This window comes from Dinoponera quadriceps, unplaced genomic scaffold (genome assembly GCF_001313825.1).
Source record: "Dinoponera quadriceps isolate SergipeBrazil2010 unplaced genomic scaffold, ASM131382v1 scaffold365, whole genome shotgun sequence".
NCBI classification, from domain to species: domain Eukaryota; kingdom Metazoa; phylum Arthropoda; class Insecta; order Hymenoptera; family Formicidae; genus Dinoponera; species Dinoponera quadriceps.
The window spans coordinates 455,799-482,754 of record NW_014554573.1 but is presented as its reverse complement, the minus strand read 5'-3'; the positions used below and the strand labels follow the sequence as shown (position 1 = coordinate 482,754).

General features: G+C 44.6%; 1 protein-coding gene across 12 annotated transcripts in view; it reads right to left on the bottom strand.

Annotated features, from left to right (window-relative positions):
• LOC106752111 (synaptotagmin-7) overlaps positions 1-26,956 on the bottom strand; it is a 157,987-nt gene that overhangs the window by 31,220 nt on the left and 99,811 nt on the right. For 4 of the 12 annotated variants that reach the window (XM_014633542.1, XM_014633548.1, XM_014633547.1 and 1 more), the window contains exon 1: positions 26,570-26,761. The exons of 6 other annotated variants lie outside the window; for them this stretch is intronic. The gene's annotated coding sequence lies outside the window, so the exon portion shown is untranslated. Of the gene's footprint in view, positions 1-26,569; positions 26,762-26,956 lie in introns of those variants that run through there. 2 more of the 12 variants (XM_014633543.1, XM_014633546.1) reach the window with 1 other exon arrangement.

The window sequence follows — 26,956 nt, the reverse complement described above, 5'->3', positions numbered from 1 at the left end:
CGTATCGTAAATATGATGCATTTATCGGTCGTATCGTAGATAATATTACTACCGTGGCCGCAATTATATTGACCGATAGAAGATTACGTGATGAAACGTTGAAATTACGGCTCACTAAACTGGCCTGTCGTGCGCGGTCCTCGATTAAAACAATATGAAAATTGACTTCAGAATGACTAATCGTTACTGATTCACGCGCTATCCTCGTTAATAAGTGATACGTCACCGATGAATAGAAATTGAGCCGTAGGACTCTATTTAATACCAGATTTCAAGATTGATCGAATGCTTTAAAGCGAGAAACGTGATCGTCGCAAAGCAGATTGCTAGTGATAATATGGGACTTCGAGAGAAATCGCCGTTCGGTGAGCGCGAAATAAAAGTGATTTATGAACGTACGATAGCTCATCGTCAGATGAACGTACGGTGACATCAATTGCTACCAGAAAATATCGTACATTGCGACATCGATAAAAGAGCAACATCATATTTAACACCGACGTCGCTGGCGTGACACTGTAACACGTGCCCTTATACGAAAGGGAGTCTTTTCTAACATGATAATAATCGATTTTCAAGTGCATAAATGCGCACCTTCGAATTTTCGCGTGAAAGATGAAAGATCTAAAGAGAGATATGTCGATTTAATGTCCCGGGTAGTTCAATATCTGAAATAGTTTCCAAAGACAGGGTGCTCCAGATTTCGTGACTTTAACGCCTCGATGTTTTCGATCGCTTGTGCTCCGAAAACTATTGGTACTTTTCGACGTTTCCGCTGAGAAAAAACAATGAATTGTTCGCGGAAAAAGATCTATTTACTCTCGATAAAATAAAAGTCACGAAGTCTAGGACACCCTGTATACACGTCTCGCGGATGCATTCTTCTCGCGTCTAACAAATGGATCACGCTAACCCGCAACTTCCAATTCTAAGATGCTGGAAGTTAGCTAGCCGAGTTCTTCGCAGGGCAACTTCCTTAATTAAATAGTCTCGGCATATCGCGGGTACCACCTCGATAGAAAATCCAAGTCGGGGAAACGTAATCGTCCGTTACAATTCGCGTCCGGAAGAGGCAATATTTGCACGGGATATTTTGTTGCGTGAATGCATCGCGCGATCCACTCGCGGACAGAGAGCTCAAATCGCGTCGAGAAAAATCAATCGTTGATTGATGAGACGACACGGTGTCTCTCGTCGACGTTTATCTCAGAATTCAATAACGACGGTGGCGTTTATATGCGTACGTTCACATGGGCGACATGTATGAAAGCGTTTTAATGAGTTTCAACGAGCAATTTAATGCGGCGTACGAACCAGCGAGCGAGCGAGCGCGACCGCATTGCTAACGAAAGTGGCAACTTTCTTCGTCCGGCTATAGTGAACTTTTTTTGCGCAGACTCTCGTGCGAACAAAACGATGAAAAATGGGTGAAAAGTACCGGTGAGTGTTTCGGCGAAAGAACTTGCCGCGAAACAAAGTTGAGGAGAGGGATTAGACGACGATAATAGTCGTTGCGCGGATCATTTAATGGAATTTATCGGGGGGAGGAGATTATTCACTTGATCTTTTTTCTTTTTGAGGCGAGATCTGCGCGATCTCATGACACAGATGCGAGACGTGACTCGAGGAGAGGCACACGTGGCGCGACCGACGTCGCCATTTTTTCCCCGATGTCGATCTTATCGTCGTTAACTGTCATTTCTCGGCAAAACGCACCCCCCGTCGCTGTACCGACGAGAATTCAGGACTTGGTCGCTTCTTTCGTCTCGCGGAATGCACGAATACAATGTAAATTTCTCTGAGTTATGCTCTGAGCTTCCTCCGATCGTTGTCGGCAGCTGGAAATTAAGGCTAAGAATTCCGGACGTCTTCCTCACGAAAGAGAGAGAGAGAGAGATGCGCGAAATTTCGGAGAGAATTGGGTTTTTAATATAGATAACTACATGTAGAAACGCGGAGTCAAGCTCGTTCCCGAAACTTTCGCCGGAAATACAGACAGATATGCGGAGTATTATCGGACTTTCGCAATTTTGCCGATTATCGGGATTAAGAAGCCCCCGGTTAGAGCGCGTTATAAATGGCGTCTGAATTATGCAGCGGCTTCCGCCGGTGTGACGTTACGGTGGTTCGCGAGATCGCGGACATAACTTATTTACATACGAAACATCAGAAAACGAAAGAACGACGTAGTTCGGGTCTAATCGTAAGGGACCTGAAATGTTTATCGTTGAAAATATCTGCTCCGCGAAACCGATGCACGCGTAGAACGCGAATCAACTTTCCCGAGTGTATACTCAAACGTACGCACCTGGGAAAATTTTATTCGAAATAATAATAATAAATATAGTAATAAATAATAAATAATGTGTGTGTGTGTGTTTATTAACATTCCTTCGAGAATCGCATGATTTGAGCTTTACGCGTATGTAAATAAGGTCGGAGCCATTATAACTAAAACCATTAAAACCATTATAAACGGAACCTCTTATGCGTTTTTCAACCTTATGCGTATATGTGTAAGGCTAAAAATCGTGAACTCCATCTAGAAAATAATCAGGCAAAACGCAGTGTCCCGCCGTCACAGGAACTCAACTCCGATCGATTGAAACATTCGCTCGTACGGAGTCAGAATTCATTGTATGCTCGAGTAAAACATTCACTCTTGAATGACAGCATTTTCACTGGCTGCGTTTCGATATTCACTACCAGTAGTGAAAATCTATATAATATATGTAACACGAACTGCAGATTTCCCAGCCAATGGTAGTGAATATCGAAACGCTGCCATTGTCGTTTCGAGTAAAAATATTGCCGCTATTCTCACTTGTTTTGTGTGGGGTTTCACTCCAAGAAATCTCGAAAGTACGCTGTTGTTAGTCAACAAAGTGTATTACTCGAAAAATATGTCACGCGTATCAAGTGAGTTATTCGAACAGATTACGGAAACGTCGAAAAGTACGAGGCGATGGTGGCAGCAGTTCGGCCGAAATAGGTAAAGTTAATAAGTGGCAGGCCGACGAATCCAATCGACTCGAAAGTTATCTCATTTCCTTATTCCGCGCGCGTGTCTCGCGTATGATGATCCCGTATCCCGTCTTAATCTATTAATGGAATTAAGGAAATGTTGATTAGAACCGTGCCATTTGAGCCAACCGAACCAGCCCGCCAAAGTTAGATGAGATAACTCGAGAATTGTAACTGTAAGTCATCACCGTGCAATGTTCATTCGTAGATATTACAATGCCGCGATAACCGCTGGATGAAGAGTTAAAATCTACAGATCGAAAATGAGACGAACTGCTTCTGCAGCAGTTTAACCGTTTCGTCTCCACGGATATATTAAAAATGGCGAAGCGACGGGGGAGGGGGTGACGTACGAGATGTTTGGAAAACTTTGTTGGCGAGGGAAAATATTTGCGATGTTCGCCGTAAAATAGATCGACTTGACAAACATAGCTTCCTTAACGTAAATATAGATTCACTTTATTTATAGCTAAAGTTTGTCGCGTCAGTTTTATTAATACAGGTTCGTGCGATTGACACTCGCATTGTTACGTACTGTTTGCTTCGATGGACGATTCACTCGATACGGGCGAAGAGGAAGAGCGGATCGTGCTGTAATTAAAACACGCGTTTTAATGTATGGAAAAGGTTCTAATTGCGGCACGAGACTTTTTCACTAGTTAAGTTTCCGTCTTTCGTCGTTACAAGTCAGCTGTGTGCGGGTCTATAAGTTTCTCATTTAAATAACTGTTCTATAGGGAGAAAGAGAGAGAGAGAAAGAGAGAGAGAGAGAGAGAGTAGATGATATTTGCAAGAGAAAAAGTCATCTCGGGTACACTTAATTAACAAGCAAGCCGCAAGACAGCAAGATATCGGGAGAGGCGAATCAACTAAGAATCTCGTACATTCTCGCAATTCTCCGTACGATCAGATATATCATTGGCACGTTCGCGGCGAACGGCAGGTATCGGATACCGCAATGGGAACTATAAAGCACGCGGCATACCGCGCCTCAGAGCGCGGGCGATGAGTAAATTTAGAGGCGGCCGAAAGTTCGCGCGACGTCTTAATTACAATTTCCAACGAATGTGACGATGTTAGTCGTGCTAGAATTGCGAAAGTTTGCCCCAGGAGGGAAAATATTAATGACGACCCTGAAATTTTCGGAGAGAGCCGACGCCGAATTCATCGGAAAATCTGTAATTAAAGTTAAGACCGCCGGCTGAGGCTGCCGATGTATGAAAATGGAAGAAAAAAATATTTTTATTTAAAACCCGAGGCTTTAAAGGCCTTAACGAGGCGATATCGAAAAATAATACCGTCAATTTAGCCGCGGACGGCGAAATTGAGCATACTCCGGCGTACACGGCACAACAGGTACCGTCGGATGCCGACAAATATCGGAAGTGAGTATTCAGCGCAACTAGCTCGATGCGTCGCGCATAATTCGGTTCGTCCCGCGGGGCATCGTCGATGTATATGTAAAAAAGGAGGGAGAAAGGGAAAATCGCGTCCGGGAAGTCTACAGACCAGGCAAACGAGCAACCGGATCGAGGTGGTACACGCTATACGTCGGGCTGTTCACATCGGGCCTGGGCGACGGAGAGAGAGAAAGAGAGACGCAACGGGAGGGATGGTCGGAAGATAGGAGGTTGGATCGATCCTAGCTACCACCACTACGAGGGAGCAGAGCCCCGTCCGGGTCGGGTGAACCGCGGGGTACTCTCGAAGCCAATCGCACGACTTGGTCCGTCCGGGGAACAACGTGGGCAAAAATCCGGCGATCCGGGGTATATCGGTTGACGGGATGATTCGGCGGACTCTCGTTACCCGATTATCGGAAGGTAATTCCTCGTGTCTCTCGGTCGTACGTAGCGACAGGTGGGAGTGTCGACAGGCACGCCGCGTACACATACCAGGTCTACACGTTTGTGTGTGCGCGCAAACTCGAAACTCACGTAGAAGTTATGGCCCCCAGACTACGACGACGAGAGGAAGAGAGAGAGAGAGAGAGGCAGCCTTTGTGCCATTTGTTCTCCCCCGGGTGATTGCGCCGACGGGCGCAAAGCTGCCACGCGACGTTGTTGCGTTTTCGTGCGCGGCTCTATGGTAACTCGATCGTTTTTGACCTGGCAATTAACGGCTTCGCGGCGACGAAGTGGGTAATAGTCGTCGAGGAGACGACCTTCCGCTACGTTGCGCTGAAGCTTTATTGACTGGCGCGAGACTTTGCTGCGGCAAAGCACTTATCTCCACGGACCGCCGGCATGATTCTGCGTGATGCTGATCGATCCTTTCGGATCCCGCAACCATTCAAAACGTTTATCATCGTGAACATTTGCAATATTTCGGAAGGAATGGAGGAGAAACAGATAGTGAGCTGCCCTCACGAGGCTATTGATGATTCGTGCTTTTTCAAAGACCAATTGGTCGGAAGACGAAACGATCCCACGGAGGACTCAAACGGAACTAATGACACGATTGTCCCGCGGAAAGAGTCTCTCTCGGAACCTTCGGAATCCTCGGACATAAATTTACACACGTTGTCTGCTAAGACAATTTTTACGCAGGAGATTAATCCATGTAATGAAAACAAGTGGTGAGAGTATAAATTCGCATCGCACGGTGGAAACCAATTAGTAAAAAAATATTATAGGGGTTCACAGAGTTACTCTCCAGCCAAGAATTTCAGGATCAAATGCGCGAAACCAAAGCGATGTATCTCTTAATCCTTTCGCTGCGCAAACCGTCTGTACAATTAGTTTTATTTGCATACTTCTCATTTGTGTACACGGTCTGAAAAACTGCTTGTCACTTGTGAAAGCAACGTATTTACGGTCAAACAGCATCTACGCTCATATAAATATAAGTAAATAAATAAATATACATATATATATATTTATTTATTTATACATGTTACTCATAAATAGGGAGCTAATTTTTGAGAATATATTTACACTTCAGTAATGAAACGATTAAAGAAACTAAAAAATAATATAAAAACTGTTTCAACTTCAACGAATTATTAAACACCGACTAAGCTTAGCGACAGATTTTATCGTTTAGAGAGAATATATAATTTTTCGAATTTATATCTGGGGTCAAATAAGATCTGAATAAAGTTCTTCTTACCAGGCCTCGCATCGCGAGGATATTGTTAATTGTGTATCCACTTTGCCTTTTGTACCATCAAAATGGTAAAAGAAAATAAAGAGATGGATCTGAAAGCTTCCTCACTTGTACACAAGTGCTGATATATTTTCAAGAAAGAATTATATCCAGTCGCGCGCTCGAAGAGCCGTCCTCTCGAGGAGCTTCGCAACAAGTTCCGCGCGTTCTTCGGTTTCCGCCGAGCGATCCGAAAGACGAGCTTACTGCTACTGTTACTACTACACTCGCGGTTATTTGAGAACAAATATTTTCGTTCCCCGGCTCGATTACGATGTGTACTTGTCGCACGTAGCCACTCGACGGCATACGCTAGAGCCCGGAGTTAATCCCGTTAGATAAGCGCAAGGTTTTTATACCGGCGAAAATATTTCCCGACGCTGCGTTACACGTCCGGTGAAAATGAAGCGAACGCTAACTGAAAAATGCGAGTAAATATGTTATGGTGTTTACGTAGTGCAAGCGCACGCCGTTCTCTCGTTTCCGCCGGAAAAAAATATGGCGGGCTATGTTGCGAAAAAGCAACATCACGGCGAGCGGAGAAAGGAGAATCGCGTGTTGCGATATTAATCCGCACGCATGATCTCGCTGTTAGAGCATTGATGATATCCGATCCTCCACATTTTTCTTTGTAGACTACATTTTCCTCTTCGCAAAATAAGCAACAGAGGGAAAAGACACCAAAACTGACACAGGTATAAATCGGTATATCTGTATTTTTCGGCTAATAAAATATTAAACTCTGTCGGAAAGAACATGAATTTCCTATAGATATTATGAATACGTCGGTTTTAGAGACAAGCTTCTAGAAACGTCAATCTATCATATATTTTGGTAGAGAAATGTGTGCCGGATTGCATCCACGCACACAAATTTTAATAATATATCTTCAACTGGGCTTTTAAAACAAAATGCTATGTCGCATTTGGCGTTTCTCCTCCAAGTGTTGCGAAAATCAATAAGCGCGGAAGATGTGGTGGCACGAAGGCCATCGGGCCGAGAGCGATCTCGCGTTCATCCGAGCGAACGGTTTGAGACGGAAACGCCTCTCGCAAGCGAAAACAGACAATTCTTCAAAAGTGCAAGTCGCCCCCTCCCCCCGCGCGTGTTTTTATCCAAACACTTGCGCGCCTGTCAGCGTAAACGACGCGACGAGGCAGACTCCGCCCGCTCCGTTTTCGATTTTCCGGCCGCGCTGACAATGGGAACGCGCGCGAGGGTCGTCGAGTGGAAGTCTGCGACGATATAAAGAGAGAGTTCGCGTGTGCGTTAATAGAAGATTTCTTCCTCTTTCTATCTCTCTTTGTTGCCACTTTGCCGGTCGCGTAGACTTACGACCTCGCAATTAGAACGCGGTCGTTACGCGCGATTCGGACGCGTTCGCCTCATCTCGCCACATAAATTTAACGAGCGAACTATCCTACCTACGTTAACTGCCAGAATAGTAAAAAGTCTCTCGCCCTGCGTGCTAGACGGCAGGAAGACAGGCGAGCAACAGGTTCCCTCTCCTGTGTACACATACACGTGAAGAGCTGATTCCCTCTATTCGATTACCGCGAGAGCTCTAGTTTGTCCTTTTTTCCCATGAATTAGCTTCTCCCGTGGATGCTTCACGATCAGGCGCAATGAGTGTGTTTTGAAGACCGATAAGCACGAGGGATTTGCGCGGCGTTAAGGCCGATCTCGTCCATTCCAGAAACGTGGAGTGCATATAACTATACTTGGATGTACACGCGGTCATGGAAAACCTACTTAATGCTGCTGGTAAAGCGATGTTCCCTAATGAACATCGATAGAGACAACGTTCCCTTATCAAAGGACAGCTATAGCCTTTTAAAGGCGACACGGAGCTAACAATAGCTACACGTTTTGCCGTACGTTTCTCTGAAATGTCACTCGCCGGGATCCATGAAATTTCCCATACTGAATATAATTTTGTTATCGCTGCAACCGTCCGTTTCAACCGAGGTGAATATTATTCGCGAAGCGATAAACGTGTCACATTGCTGTGAAACTTTTTTCTCCTCTTTACGACACCCTCCATACGCACGCTATCATATTTTAAGAAACAACTTCTCGACTCTGGTTTCCCGCGCGATTCTCCCGGGGAAACACGTCGCGCACCCAACGAAATTTTCAAGTCTACTCTCGGTCTGAATGATGAACGCCGTTTTCCATTATTGTTTACGACACTTGTGACATTTCACATAGTGCGAGGGAATATTTCACCTTTGCTCCGTCTCCCACGCGGAGACCTTCGTGAATACTTAAAAATGAAATGATGACAACGCGTGTTCGATTTTTCCAACCCTTGCGCATGTTCTACTCGCTGCAAACGCGAAACCCACTCGCGTTACACAGCCTACATTAGTATAATGGAAAACAAAAAAGGAAAAAGGGAAGTGAAATATATTTATTCTTCTTGCTTTGATATTCATCAAAGCAAATTCCTATGTTAAGAGAGAGAGAGAGAGAGAGAGAGAGAGAGAGAGAGAAATGTTTGACATTTTTTCCACTTAAATTACATGTGACGCGCGCTTTCTCCAAATCGCATAGAAAAGAGTACACACACACACACACAGTACGTTACTTTGAATTAAAAAGCTGGAATAATTTAATCCGTTATCGCTCGTTATTTAATTAAAGTTACTTCGTGTTTGATTCTTTCTGTCAGCTCTGCTCCGAACGCGGTTCAACGAGGGAAATGTTTCACACGTATATCACGCGTATGTGTGTCGCGATTTATATCCGTGATATTCGTGCATTCATCAAGAGTCGTAAGGCTCGTCGTCACCCTTTTCCACGGAATCGTTTTCATACTTCGCGCTCGAATTTTCGTCTCGTGGACATTATTATACATTGCTATTTTGAAATCCACGCGCTCAGGTTATAGCACAGCGCGTGGCGTGTTGTGATATTGAATGCATAATCGATTCCAGCGACCAGCGGTAGAAAATAAACGCTAACCGCACCGCGAGAAAGTTAACGCAAGTTTTCCTCTTTCTCTCTCTCTCTCTCTCTCCAACATGTCGTCCTTATTAAAGAGTTACGTCCCACTTGTCAGGCATCAACCTAGTTCTCCAAGCAGCTGTGTCCGATCGTGATCGCACCGATATAAAATTTAAAGCCACGCGCGCTCTTTTGCCACTCGCATAACTGAACGTTCGTGCCTTACTTTGTCGTCGCCCTGCGTCGCGACGCCGCGACGATGTAAATCGAGTGAGTATTACGAAGTCATAACGGAACACAGTGTACGTAAGATCGGGCGATAAAAAATCTCTCGCTAAGCACGCAGCAAACGACGTAATCGCGATCCGGCCATCGCGCACGTAATTACCCTCCCCTCCGTTTGTGAAAAACAACGCCGCGATTTTTCCCTTTTCTCCATTTTTTTCATTACTCTTTCGAAGAACACTTCTCGCGAATGCGTACGAGGTTTCGTGCGTCCCGCCAGCCATAGACCCGTATTCCGAACGGCCTTACCAATGATGTTAGCGCGCTAACGAGACAAGAGATGCGGGCACTCTCGGTGTCGTTTGTATTCTAAACACGGTGATAACAGCGCTTTGTTGTAGAAAAAATTGATAATCACGCGCCCACGGAGAAAACAATTTTTACTTGGAACAGCAAAAATTGTTCGTTAAATACAGTAACGGCGGAAAGAATTTGTTTGTATAGCAAAAACAATTTGTTTGGACAGCCAAATTAATTGGGTTATGCCAAATAAATTTAATTACTGCCGTGAAAACATTTTGCTTTACATCAACAAAATTATTTCTTCCGTGTAACAAATCTTGTTGCTGTCATTACCTCTTCTATAGTACATCGTGTGCCAGAGGAAGCATCACTCATGTTAACGTATTTCTGTCTTGGCCTCGGCTCTCCAGTGACAATGTTCAGTTTGTTGTTCCATGTGTCTATGGCTGTAACGCGCAAATTCTAAGCTCACCGACGTAAAGCTACGAAGAAGAAGAGTCTCATACCGCGCGTTAAAGAGTGAAAATAAATATCGCTAGGCCGAAATGAAAGATAAATGAAATCGCAGCGACCCAATTTCGTTCACGCGAGCGAAATAGGATAGCTTTATTATGTTTTCTGTGTATAGCATATCGAGTTATCTCTCGAAAATGTTGAATGTAATCAGCGCCCGAACGCGCGCGCACCATTATCTTCGTTCCTTGGCGTTTTTAAGAACAGAACGCGTCCGGATGTAACGGCAGCAGCTATGACCCGAATAATTCAATAGCGCTCCCAAGATTCGTTTTGAAATTGCCGAGTGATTTCATTTTCTTTCTCCTTCTTTCGCATTTTTCTAAATTACGCGGTCGATCCTATTCCATTCGCTAGGCGCGACGAAAGTGGATACGTAGTTTCGGTGAGCGAGAGCTTCACCACCCTCCCCCTCGTACACGAGATTCTGACTGGCAATCTCTTACGCCTCCAAATTCGCGATGTTTGCAGCGCGGCTGCCGCACAACGGGACTCAGTCATTCGGAAAAGAGGGGAGTTACCGCCGCTATTTTCCTCCGCGGGAACAATGCCGCCAGCTCGCTCCTGGTTCTTCGGACAAAAGAAACGGCGCAAATTGCGCCGAGGGCCCGTCTGCAGCCGCTCGTCGACGGGAGTAACAAATTCTCACGGACACTAATGAAAATACATTTTTTTCAATTAAGCGACCGTCCACCGTTCCAGCCGCGTGTCGATCTCGCGAGTGCGATCCTCAATTTCTGCGCTATTATATATGTCGAGCGGAACCCGCACCTGCACTCATTATAAAATGAACGTGAAATTGGAGAATTTCACCGGAATATTATAATTTCATTAATAATGTCTGACTAATTTTCGAACTTCCTCCTATCAGTTCTTGCCGCAGCTAGGCGAAATTACACACATATATATATATATATATATATATTGTTAGTCCAGATTTACAATAGACGTAGTAAGCTTTTCTTTGTTTTAAGCAACAAAATATAGTTGACAAAAAGTATGACAAAAGCCTTCCTCACTTGCCAAAAATTGTAATAATATTCAAGTATTAAAAAAAAAATAAAAAAAGGAATCTTTGAATTGCAACATCTGGCAGCGCTGGAGATGCTTTTTGTTAGAAATTATATTATTTAGTGCATAAAGCAAAAGACTTTACTTGTTGTAGATCTAGACTTATGTTAAAGACATACGTTGATTTTGGGACACCCTGTGTACAAAAACGAGTCACGCTTCCCGTAGTCTCGGGTGAATTTTGATAACACGAAAATTCAAATCCCGATTGCGATTGTCGAACAATGTCTGAGACGATGGGGATTAATACACGGAATAGACGGATGTGAAAAATTGAAGCTGCGTCTCGGGTGAATAGCGCTGCAAGTTTCGTTTGAAATGAGTTCCTCAAGAGGCGATCAACAACACCGACTCCGAAGTCAGCGGAGAATTTATGATCGGGAATTGATTCTGCTCTCGTGCTGTATCATTTATTTATTCGCAGCGCGAAGGTCTGCGTTTAATAATGATCGACTGGCACAATAGTCATCGCATTGCGCAACGTTATAATATCGCGAAGGCACCGATATAGGAACGCCGTGCGAGTGTGTAACTTTCAGAACAAAAGAAACTTCCCGGCGGCTATCGGCTATCGCGGCCATTTGCGAGCTTTCGCAAAAGTTTTTTCGCATTTGGATCGCATAACCGGGTGAACTTCGTGGGAATTCGCGCGAACAGTCGGCGCAACGGACGGTCGACACTCCTTTTCTCTCTCTGTCACATAATGACATATTTCCGCGGAGCTTCGGCGACAGCACTGTCCATTTATGGAAACAGTAGGAATCAACGCACCTAAACGGACAGGTGAGTAGTAGACGTCGCACGACCGTGTCGAACGACACGCTCGCTCAGATTATCGACATGTCACATTTTTAGCACACTTTAATCCGTCAAGCGTGATACTTAGACTTAGCCAACTTGCTAACGCCCGCTGAAACTTTGTCAGCCTCTCCTTAGACGTTGACTTAACGTAGCAAAAAGTTAAGGGACGCGCTAGTATTTATAATAAAGCCGTTATTCACCGCGTATTACAGTGACGAGTTTTAGATGGAAGGAAGGAAGGAGAAAAAAGCTGCGATTGAATTTCTTTCTCCTTGTGGAGATGCAAATGCTCGAGAGAACCGTCACTTGTGTCGGAAAGATTTGGAAATGAATAACGTTTGTAAGGTACGTGGGAAAAGTTACGACTAGCACACGCACGGAGAGAAGATGACTCGGCGCTCGCGTCTCGCGAATTTCAATGTCACTTTATACGTATAATCGCTGTGACTAGAAATAATTATAGAAAATTATTAAATATCGACAACTGTAAAGCTTTCGTGTTTTCCTACATTTACTAATTTATTCTTACAGCAAAATAATTTACACATTCAGCAAAATAATCCAGCAATAATGCAGCATTCTTAACAAATTATTTTGCTGTTCATGTAACAACTGACAGATTATATCGTGGCATTATAAAATTTACTGTGCCAGCAAATTATTTTTCTCAACGTTCTCTTCAATTTCACATATATTTTACTTTAATGGAAATTTCGTTCGTTTAATAGTCGAAATGTATAACGTTGAAAATTAAAAAATCACGATGAAGAACGTCCTATCTTTCTTTCTCTCTCTCTCTCTCTCTCTCTCTCTTTCTGTCTATATCCCTCTGTCTTTTGGCTGTTTAATTCTCGTTAGGAATTAAACTTCAAACATATTTTATAGCGAAAGGGCTATCATTAAAATTTCATCTGCTGATGAGACAATCTGTATGCACGAGACCTTCGTCAGCAAGACGTGGGCGAGAAATAAATAAAAACATTGTGTCTACGATATGTGTCGGCGCGTCATGTCAAGGTTAATGCTTGCGACAGCAAGCTTGTGTGTTTATTTTCTCAGGGACTTTAATTTTCTTCTAATCGCACAGCGCTACGCGATGAGAAAGAGATTGTACGTTCGTTTCGAGCTTCAAAATTAAGGAGGAGAAATTCGATATATAAACAGCGCATCACTCAAATTTTATATCCCAAAGAGAAAGAAACACGCTTCATTTACCGCACAGATTATAAGAATATGCTGTTTTAACGCGGAGTTTAATCGTTTCGTTTGCACGATACACTCGACCGTATTAAGACGACGAGGAGATACCTAACGACGAAAGTACTCATCTCCATTCTCGGCAAAACAGAATTGAGATAACGCCACTTTCATGGTACAGACACGCTCTTGTGCGCGCTTAATACGGCGGGAATTGGCGCGACGGCGAAAGAGTAAATTTGAGGGAGCGCTTCCGCGAAAATGCGCGCGCGAACGGACCGGTTTAAATCCCGCTTGATCCCGACGTTAATCCACCCCAGCATCAGCAACCACCTCGATAACTAGTTCTCCTCTTGTATGAACAAAGAATGCGAAAACCCGGCCCGTCCGGACGTTTCACAAATTTTTTCTCAGCCATAACTGTTTTACGACGCGTTCTCGCATTCTCGCGAATTATTATTCCCCCCGCTCGGACAAAGTCAAACGTCAAACGGAGAAACCGTGCGCAGCACAAGGGGGAAAATAGAGAGAGAGAGAGAGAGAGAAAGAGAGAGAGAGAGAGAGAGAGAAGAAAAAATAACAACCACGTGGCGGACCTCTTCAAGTGGGTCACCGTTTTCGGCGCCGTGTTTGAAAACGGCCGGTGATATTGGCACGAGCATCCGCGGTATCGGCCATTCCGAGTTTCGAAGGCAATAGGAAATTAGCACCCCCTTCCCCCCCCCCTCTCGCATGGGAGCGTTCGAATTAGATAATGCACTGCGTCGATTCTGCTCCTGCCGCGGCTGTTACGCGATAACTCTTCCCCGTAATTAGATTACTTAAAACTGTCGCGATTGGATCTCCATCGCGCCGGCACCGGCGATAAATCCGCTAAATGCCGTGCCTTCGGCAAGGCGAGGAAAAGTTATAATCGGATCTCGTTATGCGACAGCAATCAGCGCAAATATCGGCTCGAGTAATTCGCAAGAAAGAGGAAAAAAAAGATAAAGAGAGAGAGAGAGAGAGAGAGAGAGATGGCAGAAGAAGAAACTAAGAGAAAACGTTCGAATAGTATTTCGCGAATAACTTCCGCCGGCGTTACGTGGATTCGTGCTACATCGCGCTGCATATTTATTTATCGGCGAACGAAAGTTCCGTTTGTTTTTCTTCCGAATAATTGCAAAACTAAAAAAAAAGATATCGGTCCGTCGCAGAACGTCACTCGCCTGTCCCGCGCAGCTTAACGCGCGGATAAAAGTTCCGGCACGGAGCTGATCTTCTCCGTTCGCGAGATCCTCCGATATTCAGATATTCATTCAATAATCACCACCATGATGTATTATTAATTAAGCAAATCGGAAGCGAAACGGTGGTCTCTAATTATTGGGAATGATATGACGTAACCAGCCAATGCTCCCGATATAAGCCCGATATCACATTACGAGATCGTTCTGCTTTGCTTAATTCGCCCGCAAAGATAACTTTGATGTGGATTCGCGCACACACACGAATCGGCGAAATTACTGTCGGTTTGGTAAAACACAGCGATTATAGCTCTGTTCGATTGGCAAGCGATATTTTCTTTATTTCCCTCTCTCTCTCTCTCTCTCTCTTTCTGTAGCGGGCCGAACCTCGATTATTTTCCCATTCGTTCGCGAGTGCACTTTCCATCGTCATTTACTCGCGCGCAGACACTTGGAGCGAGGGCCGCCGCGGTCCCGCTGCGAAGGAAGAATTAGACGTTTTAATACATCGATATTTAATGAGAGCTCTGAAGTATCCGATGCAATCGGATGACGACAAATCTCGATTCTATCACACACTTTATTACTCGCACGTCGGTGCGAGACGAAGCATACAGAGTGCTTCGAATCTAGCGTGTCACCTCGGATCTGCTGTGAACTTGGACGAATCTGAAATCGATCCCATGCGAAGCGAAAAAAGAAGACGCTGACGAGAACGATGAAGAAGAATGTTACACCCGGAGATTGTGTTTCGTGTTAAGTTATAAGTAACTTCGTGTAATTTTCCGTTATTTTTTTTTCTCTTTCTGAAGGTTCATCTTCTCCGGGAGCGATTTCGGGACAGCGTCCTCCATCCAGCGCACGTTTCGCACTACCGTGTATCTAGGAAATCAGCGGTAGTTTGAGCGCGAGGGAATAATGGAAAGAAAACAGGGGGTAGCGTGTCGATCCCGGACGTCTAGGCCGGGGCGAGACGAACCAGGGGGAGATCGCACGTTATTAGGATTTAATTTATATCAACCGCCGTCATCGAGCTAGATTTACGGCACTGTCCTTGCCGTAAATAACGAGCAACGTAGGCGCCGCGATGATCCTCTCCCTATAGATACTCGCTAGTTATAACGTTCATCAGTGAGTCACTGCGCGTCAAGATTCGCGTAACACTCGATAATAAAGTAGAGGAAAAACACCGACATAAATTTTTAAGCTCCAAAATCTCGTTGAAAGTGTAAAATTCAAATTTATGCGCATTAATGTGAAGCGGCGATATTTCTCCACCAAAATACATCGTAGTTTTTTGAAAATCATTAAATATTTCATTTCATTATTAAATCAATATTTTGCAAGATGTTTAAGAATTGAAGTTTCTAGAAACATGTCCTCAAAACCGACATATCCATAATCCCTGGCAGGCCTCCGGGTTTACGGCGAACGTAGTGGTCGTTTGTAACACAAAAGCCCCGATGCTTTATCTCGCGTGTTTCTTTTTCATCGTCGTGTAATAGAACGGATAGAGCGAACGAGACTCGAACATATTCAATAACAAAACAGCACCCTGCACTGAATGGCCGCCGCGAATTCTATGAAGCTATTGTTTAAAGGTGAAACGTTTCGAAATATATATAATCTAGAGATCATATAATAAATTTATATACAATATATATAGAAGGAGAGAGAGAGAGAGAGAAAGAGAAAATATAATATAGAAACACAGATACACGTGAGATATAATATTCCGGGTGAAATCGATTGACGCGGAAAATTTCGGCGGTGATTCCGACGGCCACGGCGATTATTTGCGGATGCGTTCGGGAAATTAAAATGTTGCACCGGCAGTTGAGAGTGGAGCACTAGGCTGAGATATCTCGGTGCACACGGGAAACCATGTAGATGACAATGGATTATACACGCGGTTCGCCGTAATATTTGGGAGAGATGCGGCTCGACGGCAGTAGCAGAATAATTTTTCTCGCGCGCTTTCACGCCTCGTGACGCAACTGGTCACAGAAAAGAACCGATGTAACCGATAACTGGCACTTAATTTAAATATTCAAATCAAACTTGAATCGAATATTCAAGCAGAAATAGAAAGGACGAGAAAAGAGAGAGCCAGAGAGGGATGAAGGGGGAAAAAGAAGCATTGCTGAATGATAGAGAGAAGCTATGCGACGTGAATTCTTTAGTAGGATTCGACGCACACATTGTCGTGCCGATCGCTACATCTGTTCCAGATGGAAACCGCTTATGATCTCAGCTTTATACAGCACTTTCCAGAATCGAAAGCTCAGAGGAAAAATTCAAAAGATCTGTTGAGAGAGAGAGATAAAATGCTCTCAGCCTCCGATCCGAATCAAAAGTTCCTAATCCTTGAAATTGTCGGTGGAGAATATCGGTCAATTTGAAGCCTCGAAAATATGCGGGAGAAGGATTTCAATTTGGATTTAAATTAATTTAACGCAGAAAACGTGCAGCAATTATCGCGGATGAAGGAAATGAGAAGCCAGAGACGCGGAAATGAAAATGAAAAGCCATGTTGATAGAATGGTCGGCTGTACACGAATTATTGCGCTTGCTCATGCATCACATATTCGTACACGTCACATAAACGCGCATTATAGGTATGCGCGCGCGCCGGCAAAAAGCATCACGTCGACGAACGAATATCGGGAATGCGACAACGAGAGTGATAAGAGCTAATAAGAGCCGTCGCTGGATACTGGATGGTTCAATCTTGGCGGGAGGATAAAAAGCAGAATAATCCGGAGTATACTTACGGAAAAAAAATTAGCTTCAGTAGCTAAATTAATCGTAACATATGGACACCTAAAAGTTTTGCAGTGCTTAAGCAATTTTAATTGCTGCAGTAACAAAAGAGTTTGCTACTGCAACAATTAAAATCGTTTATGCTGCTAAAGTTTTAGATATCCGTATGTAACTAACTAGATAACATATGTAACTAATATTTAGCTATTAAAGTAAGTCTTTTTTTGTACTTATCCCGATCGAATAGAAATAAGTTTTTCAAGAACGTTTCGGCGCAGAAACAATCTCGAACGGTGTGACTCCCGTCGGAAGAAATGGAGCGCTAATTTGCTCGCTCTTGTCGAGCACCCTTGGGTGCTCCCCAAGTTTTCAACTTCGCCGATCAAAGCGTGTCGAAAATTCCACGTCGCTCGAGAGGCTAAATATTTGCGCGTGGTGTCTATCCGGCGCGACGTATCAACTACAACGATGCTGTTCGAGCCGAGATGACATCGCGAGACGTTGGTATCGATAAGGAACGCGTTGACATTCCCGACAACGTCGAGATCCGCGGAGAATGAAAGCCAAGATAAATATTTCAATTCGATCCTCAGCCATTCCTTTAAGCGAACTTTAAACTACTTCTCTCTCTCTCTCTCTCTCTCGACAGTATCCGTTCGTAAACTTCTCGAGGCCGTTTCTACATAATGTTGGATCTTGCGAACACTCATTACGAGCCATACTTCTTGAGATTAATGCACTATTTACGTATGTGAAACTTAGCGACCGAGAAATGAAGATCGTGACAACGAATTCGTGGGGGAGTACGTCGCGAACGCAGATATATTTTCAGGGCTGGTATATGTATTCACACACTGTGGAAAGGGAGGAAATAGGAGCCAAAGGGAGGTAAAAGCGTGTGCTAATTAAAGGCACTCGAAATGGCGTAAAAATGCAATTAATAGTACTCGAGCCGAGTTCCGGTTGAATAAATTTCGAGCGGCGCCGCTTAACGTTAACGTTAAAAATGTAATACGCACTCTGTGCGTGTGTGAATAGATCGAGAATGAAGTAACCGTTATTTCCTCTCTAGCGCGTTATAAGCACCGCCATCTCTCTCTCGCTCTTTTGTGCATATCGACTCCGTCGACGGCCATGCGATCGTGCTATTTACGAGCCTGCAGCCACCCATTCGGTGGTATTTAAAAGATGAATATATCAGAAAGTCATTAAATATATACGCACGCGGCAAAAAGAGCTGGCGGAAATAATCCTCCTCCTCAACCCCTCCATCTCCCATCGACGCTTGCCGCCGATGTTAATCGATAACTCGTGAACCGCGCCTCGCACTTTTTTATTTACCTCTCTCGATGTCATAATTATTAATAAAATAACCGCACAGTGACGTAATTCAGCGCGTGCATGCTCCGAAAAAATATAGTCTACAGAACGAAAAATCAATGAGATAACCTTTGCACGCCGCGTGGTAGACGACGCTTCTCTCTCTTGCTTGCTCACCACCGATCTAACGATGCTTGAAGGAAAGAAGCAGGCGTGCATACATGCGCACACGCAATATACATAATTACGTTTTTACGAATGAGGAGCCGAGGAGCCGGCTCCGAGGCTTAATTTGAAGGATAAAAAGAGGAATAGAACGAAATGAGTAAGTAACGAGAGAAGTCGGGGACGAGATCGTGAGAGAAAGAGACCCGATGATTACACGTCCGAGAATAGGTGTACCTGTGAAATTGAAGGCTCCCTGGTGCGCGGCGCACAGGGGGATTAAGAAAACACGGAGATTAAATGTGCGAGAGAGGGTGGGCACGAGATTAGACGTGATGGAGTATATAAAGTACACGATGCTTCGATGACATTATAGCTTGAACGCTCTCATAAAGGAAGACGATACGCAAGACGGGCTGATCGCGTAATCAGGCTTGCGAGCGGCACGGGGAGATTATATAAAATGTACAACGGCGAGCTTCATACAGAAGAGAGGAAGAGAGGGAAAGAGAGAAAGAGTGACAAGGGGGAGAGATCAATGAAAAGTATGGAAACGCGTCGGCTAAGGACCAGGTAACAGGAAGTATCACAATACGCTACGTCACGGCCTGCCTACGCGAACGGTCTTGTTTTATGCAAGACCGCCAGGGAGAAAAATGCGCTATTATTCTCTTACCGTGTTGCGTTCGTAGCGACACAGCGCGCGCGCGCGCGTCGTTTTCTTTTTTGTCGATTTAATACCATCAGTATTACCCATTTTATAACGCTATTATATCTCGATCGAGTACACTGTGTCGGTTGCTCGTGTCTACATGAGAAAGTTTATTAGATTTCAACGTTTCGGATTGGAAAGCAAAATCAAAGGGATCTTCCTTTCTCGTTCCTCTTTCCAGAAAATACGATTCTCTGAACGGCAAAAAGTAATAAGTTAATTAATCAATTCGAGATTCACATTTTCATGTACAAGCGAAAATATGCACGATCTTACACGAAGATTATATGAAGATAAAACCTGTTTACACACGAAGAAATTCTATATAGTCCCATTAAAAATATTGTATTCTTGTTATTCAAGAATAATTTTCATGAATTAAGAGGAAAAAATGTTGGATGGAAAGAACAATATCTTTAAACTGATACAATTCTTAGTTTGAAGACATCGTTCTTTCTGTCCAATATATTTTCATTTCAATTCATGAAAATCTTCTCGAATAACGAGGAAATGTGATATTTTTAGTGGAACAGAATTTCTTCGTGTATATATTCTTGCTTATACATAAGAATATGCTTGAATTGATACTTTTTTCCGCGTAACGTTACGCATGTATTACATTAAATTTGACGCTCTTCGTATCTGTCTTTAAGCAAAATAACGTTGTAAGCTTGTGAAAAGTACATTTTTTTATTCACTACATCCTGTTTTCGCAGTAATTATTTCGGAATGAGATTAAATTCCACGTTTCCCTCTCGCGCGACCGCGAAACCACGGCGGTAAGGCAGCTGGATTTTACATTAAACGTCTTTGCGAGTTTCTCTTGCCGTCTCTCGGCATGAGAAAGAGGAGATTTACATCGTCGCTGCGACCCAATGGCATCCGCGCGAAAGTTCTTAATCACCGCTACAAGACGATTCTCGAATGAACACTCGTCCGCTTTATCGGTGAATAGGACGGGCGACGATGTAACCGGAAACTCGCTTACGCGCGCGCGTATCGACCGCGGGAACACGAGCTTTTATGCGACCAAGTAGGCGCGTAGTAACTGCGAGAAAGCCTCTCGCTTACGTTCGAAGGAAGCACATTAGAAAATCGCACGTAGAATCACCGTGCTCGTTTCGCGTGCGCAGCAAATTAACGAGCGTTGTGTCGTGAACCCCCGGGGCGGTCTGCTTGTGAATCCGAGATACCTGGCCGGGAGAGAAAGAGCAGTTGATATATATTCGCTTTATCGAAAGAGCCAACGGAGCATAAAGCACAAAGCGATATTATAAAGGACGACTCGTGCCACGCTCGTCGTCGGCTCTGTTAAAATGCATTTAGCGAAGCAGAGGAACTTTTCTAGCTCGCCGGACGTCGACGGCGACGATGACGACGACGTCAACGTGGCAGCCGCTTCGTTTCACAGTAGTTACGCGCAAGCATTTCTCCGCCCGGAAGGAGCGGGCCGTCTATATCTACTTGTTGGAAGCGACGCGAGGAACTCTTTTCTCGCAAGCCTGTGCATCCTCGAGGGTGCTGTTTCCGCGTAAGCTGCCTTTTCGCCGCGGAAATTGCATATTTTGCGCGATCGTGACGATAATTCGGAAGATCGCGCGAAACGGTACTTTTCGACGCCGAAACGCCGATGTTCAGATTACGCTTTGTCACGCGATAGGGACCGAATGAACTCGGCTATTAACGTTCAGTAATTACGAAATACAAATTGGATTACGTGTTTCCGGATGAATTGCGCAGAACGGATCGTTCGCGCAGCGAATTTGCGAGATCATTCCTGTGAACGAGTCCGACGAATAAAAAGAAAATGCCGAAACTGCCATGTAATCACATTTTTGGAGAATCGAGATTATTTCGATAGGACGCAATAGCTATTTTCGATACGTTGAATTTCCATTGCATAAATATTTCTATTAAACGCCTATTAAGTGATTATTATCTACTCTATATCCATTATGTGATATTGGATGATTATGTAATATTTAGCCACGTGTGCGTTTGATAAATATTTAATAGATAGTCACGTCGCACCGTGGAGACACGATTCTGCAGTGTGCTTATTTTAACGAACTCGCTTCCACGCGAACATTTACAAATTCTCCTGTTATCTCCGTCGACGCGTGTACGGAAAATATTATTCGCGCGTTCTTACGAGCGTGAAAAGTCCCGATCAGTTATAACAAACTTCAAACCCGCCTACGGTCCTAATAAACAACGTCCTCTCGACGGCGAACAGAATGAAAGAACAATAAAACCGAGCTTCAACGCGGAGCAAAATGTCAAGCTGCGTAAACAGAATGGCGGACACGCTCGCGATGTGCGCCGGCCGATTCATATTCGCTTTTCCTTGTATCTGAAATCGCAGTAACGATTTTCCTCAGCTGGATTAACCCGCCGCGGTTGCGCATTTTTATAAGGAGGCTCAAGCGCGAAGAGGCAACGCGAGGTGTCGCGCGTACTCGGCGGATTACGTCGCGCATTCATTTCTCTAGAAACGCAATGATACTCCATGCATACGTATGCACCGTGTTACCGAGATTGCACACTCGAAAAGCGAGAAAACTCGCGGCGAGAGTTACGATTCACGCGCGCGCGCATGTACGAATTTATATTTCAAGCGATGGCTTCGGAACGGTTTACAATTCAAACAAGCAAATAAATCGAACCGTCGTGCGGAACTTTCGCCGATGATTGACGCTGCGCTAAAGACACAACCGTGCGAAATGCGATCGCGGACGACAAGCAGCCCGAAGGGAAATGCATCAAAGCGATGAGAAACGATTATTTCTTTATGAAATTTTAGATATTGTGCAAGCTTTATTAATATTCTCTTGCTGGCTGTCAAAGCTGTGTATCATGTTTACAAACATTTAGTATAGATTTGTCGAACTTCTTCAGCACATTAACAGGTATCCCAAAGACGCATTTCAGCTGCCACAGCTGAATTTTAGCTCCTACGGCTAATCCTTTCTCCGAATGTGTCCACGTTATCCGCTTTCTCGCGACGGTATTTTCAATCGCACATTTGTGAGCATGCTGAGAGTCACGTTGTGCATGTAGCTTGAGAGAGAGAGAGAGAGAGAGAGAGAGAGAAAATATGATCGAACACGAGACGGCCGAGTCGGTGTCTGGAAAGAGCTTTTAAACACTTATGCAAATCCGTATCACGGATTCGACTGATGCGCCTCGAGTCCTTCTCTCGCGAGAAGGAATCTCAGCAGCATTAAGTGTCTGATGCATCTCTCTATCCAGCTCGAAAAGCTCGAGCGCGCGCTACGTTATACGCTTCTGATTAATTAAAGTCTTAATCGGCCCGAGTGCTGAATTTGTCAACCGAGTGCACTCGGAAGCCATTGAAATATTAGCACAGTCCGCTCGAATCTCGACTAACAAATATGCCATTGTCTCGGTACATGCACATTTCTTCGAAGTATATTTGCGCACCTTGCGCGATTATTTTCGATGCAGCAACGAGCCATGAATCAAAACGAGAGAGAGAGAGAGAGAAAGAGGGAATCGGCCACGCGATCGGAGGAGGAAAATTGGCGAGCAAGGCTTCTCGACTCGCATTTCGTATTTTGCGAAATCAGTTCCGACAATTATTCCGAAGCTCGCACAGTTCTCCCCGCGATGTCGACTCTTGTGCTCGGTGCGAATGCTTGCGTGGCGTTTAATAAATTCCGCGATGTTGTTTCGAGACAAAGGCTTCCAAAAGAGAGAGAAAGAGAGAGAGAGAGAAAGTGAGAGAAAGAGAGAGAGAGAAAGAGAGAGAGAGAAAGTGAGGTAGATAAAGCGAGAAAAAGGGAGGCGGTTCGGGTATGGAACCGGTGTACGAGGCGGGCTGCCGTTGTCACGTAATGAAATTTTCGAAAGGGAAAGCCGCAGATGACGCGCGTTACACGACGAGGCGGATGTTTCTACGATGTAATTACCAGTTGCAAGAAAAAAATACGATTTTGTTATCGGGAAGGCAGCGTACTTTCGCGCGGTACCGACCGTGACGCAGCATTAACGACGATAATTGCCATTAGCAATATCGTTAGACGCCGTCAGAGAAAGTTTAGTTTAATGCATTAAAAGTTCTTCACAGCGAAACGAAATAACGGGGCGAAACAGCATGATTCTCTCTTTCTTCCCCTTTTTCCCCCCACCATCCCTCTTTCTCTCTTGTACACGCGCGGGCGCGAGTACGTGGCGCTTCGCATAGCTTTATTCGGATGAGAAAATGGAATTTCAAACGAGGTACTCCCAACCGGCGCACAATCCGGCGTTTCTCTCAGCAAGACTTACAGCTTTCTCGTAAGATAAAACGTAGACATATTCCGCGTAAACGGAGCGCCGTCTGTTTTCTCATGAGCGCTACTCGATGATGCCAACCCTTTCATCGTGGCACTTCCGTCACGAAACGTGCTCAAAACCGTTCACGGAAAATGACTGTGAAATGCCGACGACCTTCAGCCACCACGCACTCGGAGAAATGACTCGGTGATAGCAGCTAAATCTCATTAGCTAGCTCGAGCTTTGCTGTTATTATTAAAAGTTGGCTATTAGAGGTAAAATGCATCGGCCGCGAAGTACAATTTTATTCATTGAAATTATTAGCACGTATAGCTAATAGATTGTCGTACTGATTATATTATATACAGACAATACAAAACATGTTGATATCAATCGACAAAGTGTAATTAGATGATTGACTGACTATCCAGAGAGGTATCGGGTAGGAGTTCATCAGTACTTAAAACCGTGTTTTTCAAATACGATATAGTAATATCATGAGAATGCCAAAGACACATTTTAAAGACGTTATAGCTGCCATAACTACACTTTGGTTTCAATTACGGCTAATTCTTTTTCCGAGTGCGACCGCCTCCACGCGCTCCTTTCGGTTCGTCCAACTTCGAACTCACACTGTCGATCGCAAAGTTCACGGCGACCCGTTGTTCGATCCTCAATGAATCCCCGCGTCTAATTAATTATGCACGCGCAGACAAGTCAAAGGGGCGAGGAAAGTTGTTTCTTTTCATGCGGCAACCGCTTAGTAATCGTGCAACCTCCATTAATTATCCGAAACTTTTATTATATATAACATTATTTAAATACAATCTCCACGCAAGCAAAACTGATAAATAACAGCGTGGAGTTGCTCTTTGCAGAGTTCATTAAATAACTGACTGGTTATTACGCGCTTCTGTAATAGCCGGTGCGTGCTTATTATATTTACGCAGCGAGGCGATGAGGATTATTTACATCGATGATTGGCTTCACGTGAACGGCTAATTAAAAATTCAAACTCACTAATAAATCGCAAATATTCCCCGATACGCCACAAGTGAAAACAAACTCAGGTTCTGATGCATTGTTAATGTGCCACAACGTATTCCGTAATAGTAACGTGTTACACGCTGATTGCTTGAATGCCTAAATGTTATTACGTTCATGTTAAACATAATTAAGGAAAAGGGGCGTAAGATGACGATTTGCTCATTTTTCTAAGTTAATAACAAATAACGAGTCGATGTCCGACTCATTAGCGGCTTTTAATAATCAATAATCCGTTATATTTCAACTTCAATCTGTCAACAACAATATATAATATAATAAGAAATGTATTTTGGAATGTATTTCACACACATCTATGTAAATTTTCTGGTGTTTCTTCATGAAGAATTACACCATCACAGTAAATACTTTTCACTTTTTTTATAAAATTATATAATATATTTGAAAACGCAAATAATTACGTATTATTTTTCATTTCTTATATTGCCATATTTCTTTTATTTGAATACGTTAGTACGAAAACGCGGCAAAATCGACAAACTTTAAGATCGTCATCTTATTTCCCTCTCCCCTTATATTCCCAGGTAAGTATCTACGCGTGATTCATATGTATCTCAGACTCTCGAACGAAAGAGAGAGATTCCTTCTGCATTATTCTCTTGTCGCATTAGCGAAACTCTGCTAGCAAGTTTGCAAACTTCAGGTCACAAGGATAACGAGAAGAACTCGCGGGATCGCGTTTCCCGTTCGTTACGGGACAAAAATTGCCTCTCGCAAGAGCGGACGGGGCAATCCGCGAGCGTTACTTAAAAACTGTCCGAGAAACAGAAACAATAACGTCAGTCTCGATTTATCATAATCGCCCGATGTAGTATCTTCGATTTTCGATGAGAGACCGCCGATCCGCGACGTTACTCGTAATTTCACAGCCCTCACTTATCGGCCACCCTCGTTAGTCTTATCCGTGACTTTCATTCAGACGGATGAAGCCGCAGCGTGTTCTACCGGCCGCCATTTATGAGAAGCGCAGAGTAGGTAGGTAGGAAAATCCTTCTCGCGTGCCCAGCGTCGGCGTAGTGCGATTCTCACCGACGGTACACCCCTTTGATCCACCTGTTACTATCGGCGGTCTATCTGGCCACGCGAGACAGAGAAAGAGTGAGAAAGGAAGAGAGAGGGGGGGGGGGATGGGCGGGAGGAGAGAACATGACGGGAAAAGCGTCTCTCATTCCACGTACCTCGTGCGTGACCTTTGCGGCCACGACGGAAAGTACATCGGCGGCGTGTAATTTGTAGCGACAAAATTGCCGCCGCTCCGGTCGCCGATTACACACCTGCCGCCCTGGCATCGTATTTGCATACCCCCTCTTCCTCTAAGGACTCGCTGCCCATAAAGATGTCAGCTCGGACGACGCGAGCAAACCCTCTATTTCCTACTACTACATCACCACGCGGGTTATTACTTTCGTCACGAACTACTTTTTCGCCAGCTCACGAGGGAGGGAAGGGGAAACCCCCGCCCGTCGTCGTCGAGTACTATAATTAATATCGCGCGCGAGATCGTCCCCCTCTCCTCAGGACGCTGGAAATGTAAATATCGTTTATTAATATTCATTCAGTCCGAGGAAATCGACTAATTCTCACGGTCTCGTGCTCGGATCTTCGATCCGACAACATCGAAAGCGAGCGCTTACATCGGCCGATCGCCCCTGTATAAGTCGAGCGCCCGATCACGAGAGAGAGAAAGAAAGAAAGCTGGGGACAAAGCTCTCCCTCTCTCCTCCTGAAATCGATCGTCGAGGGATATTTAGAGGTGAATTAAATTCGCCCGGCGGGCCTCCCTCTGCGCGCGCGGGGGAGACCCCGGTACCTTATCACCGACTGCGATCCTCACGAGCGTGATGTGACGAGTGCGTAGCATCGCGGCACTAAATTACGTCGTGCTGAACGCGTGTCCCGGCCAAGACGACACATATATCACCAGTGGAACGTGACGAGCGCGCGTCCTGTTGCGCTTGGCGAGCGTACGCGCGGACGAGGTCGCTTCGGTCTGACCGTAACGGCGTCGCATCACTGACTGAGGCTTTAGCTCGTCGTGAGGGGTTGCATACGCGTCGATTCTCCGCCGAGCTTTCGATACCTTGGCGCCACCTCGCCGCTCGCGAAAGAAATCGCCCGAGAGAGGAAGAGAGAGACTCGTCAACAACTGGCTGCGATAGTTACAACAGGCTGTAACTCGGGACAGATATTCCCATTA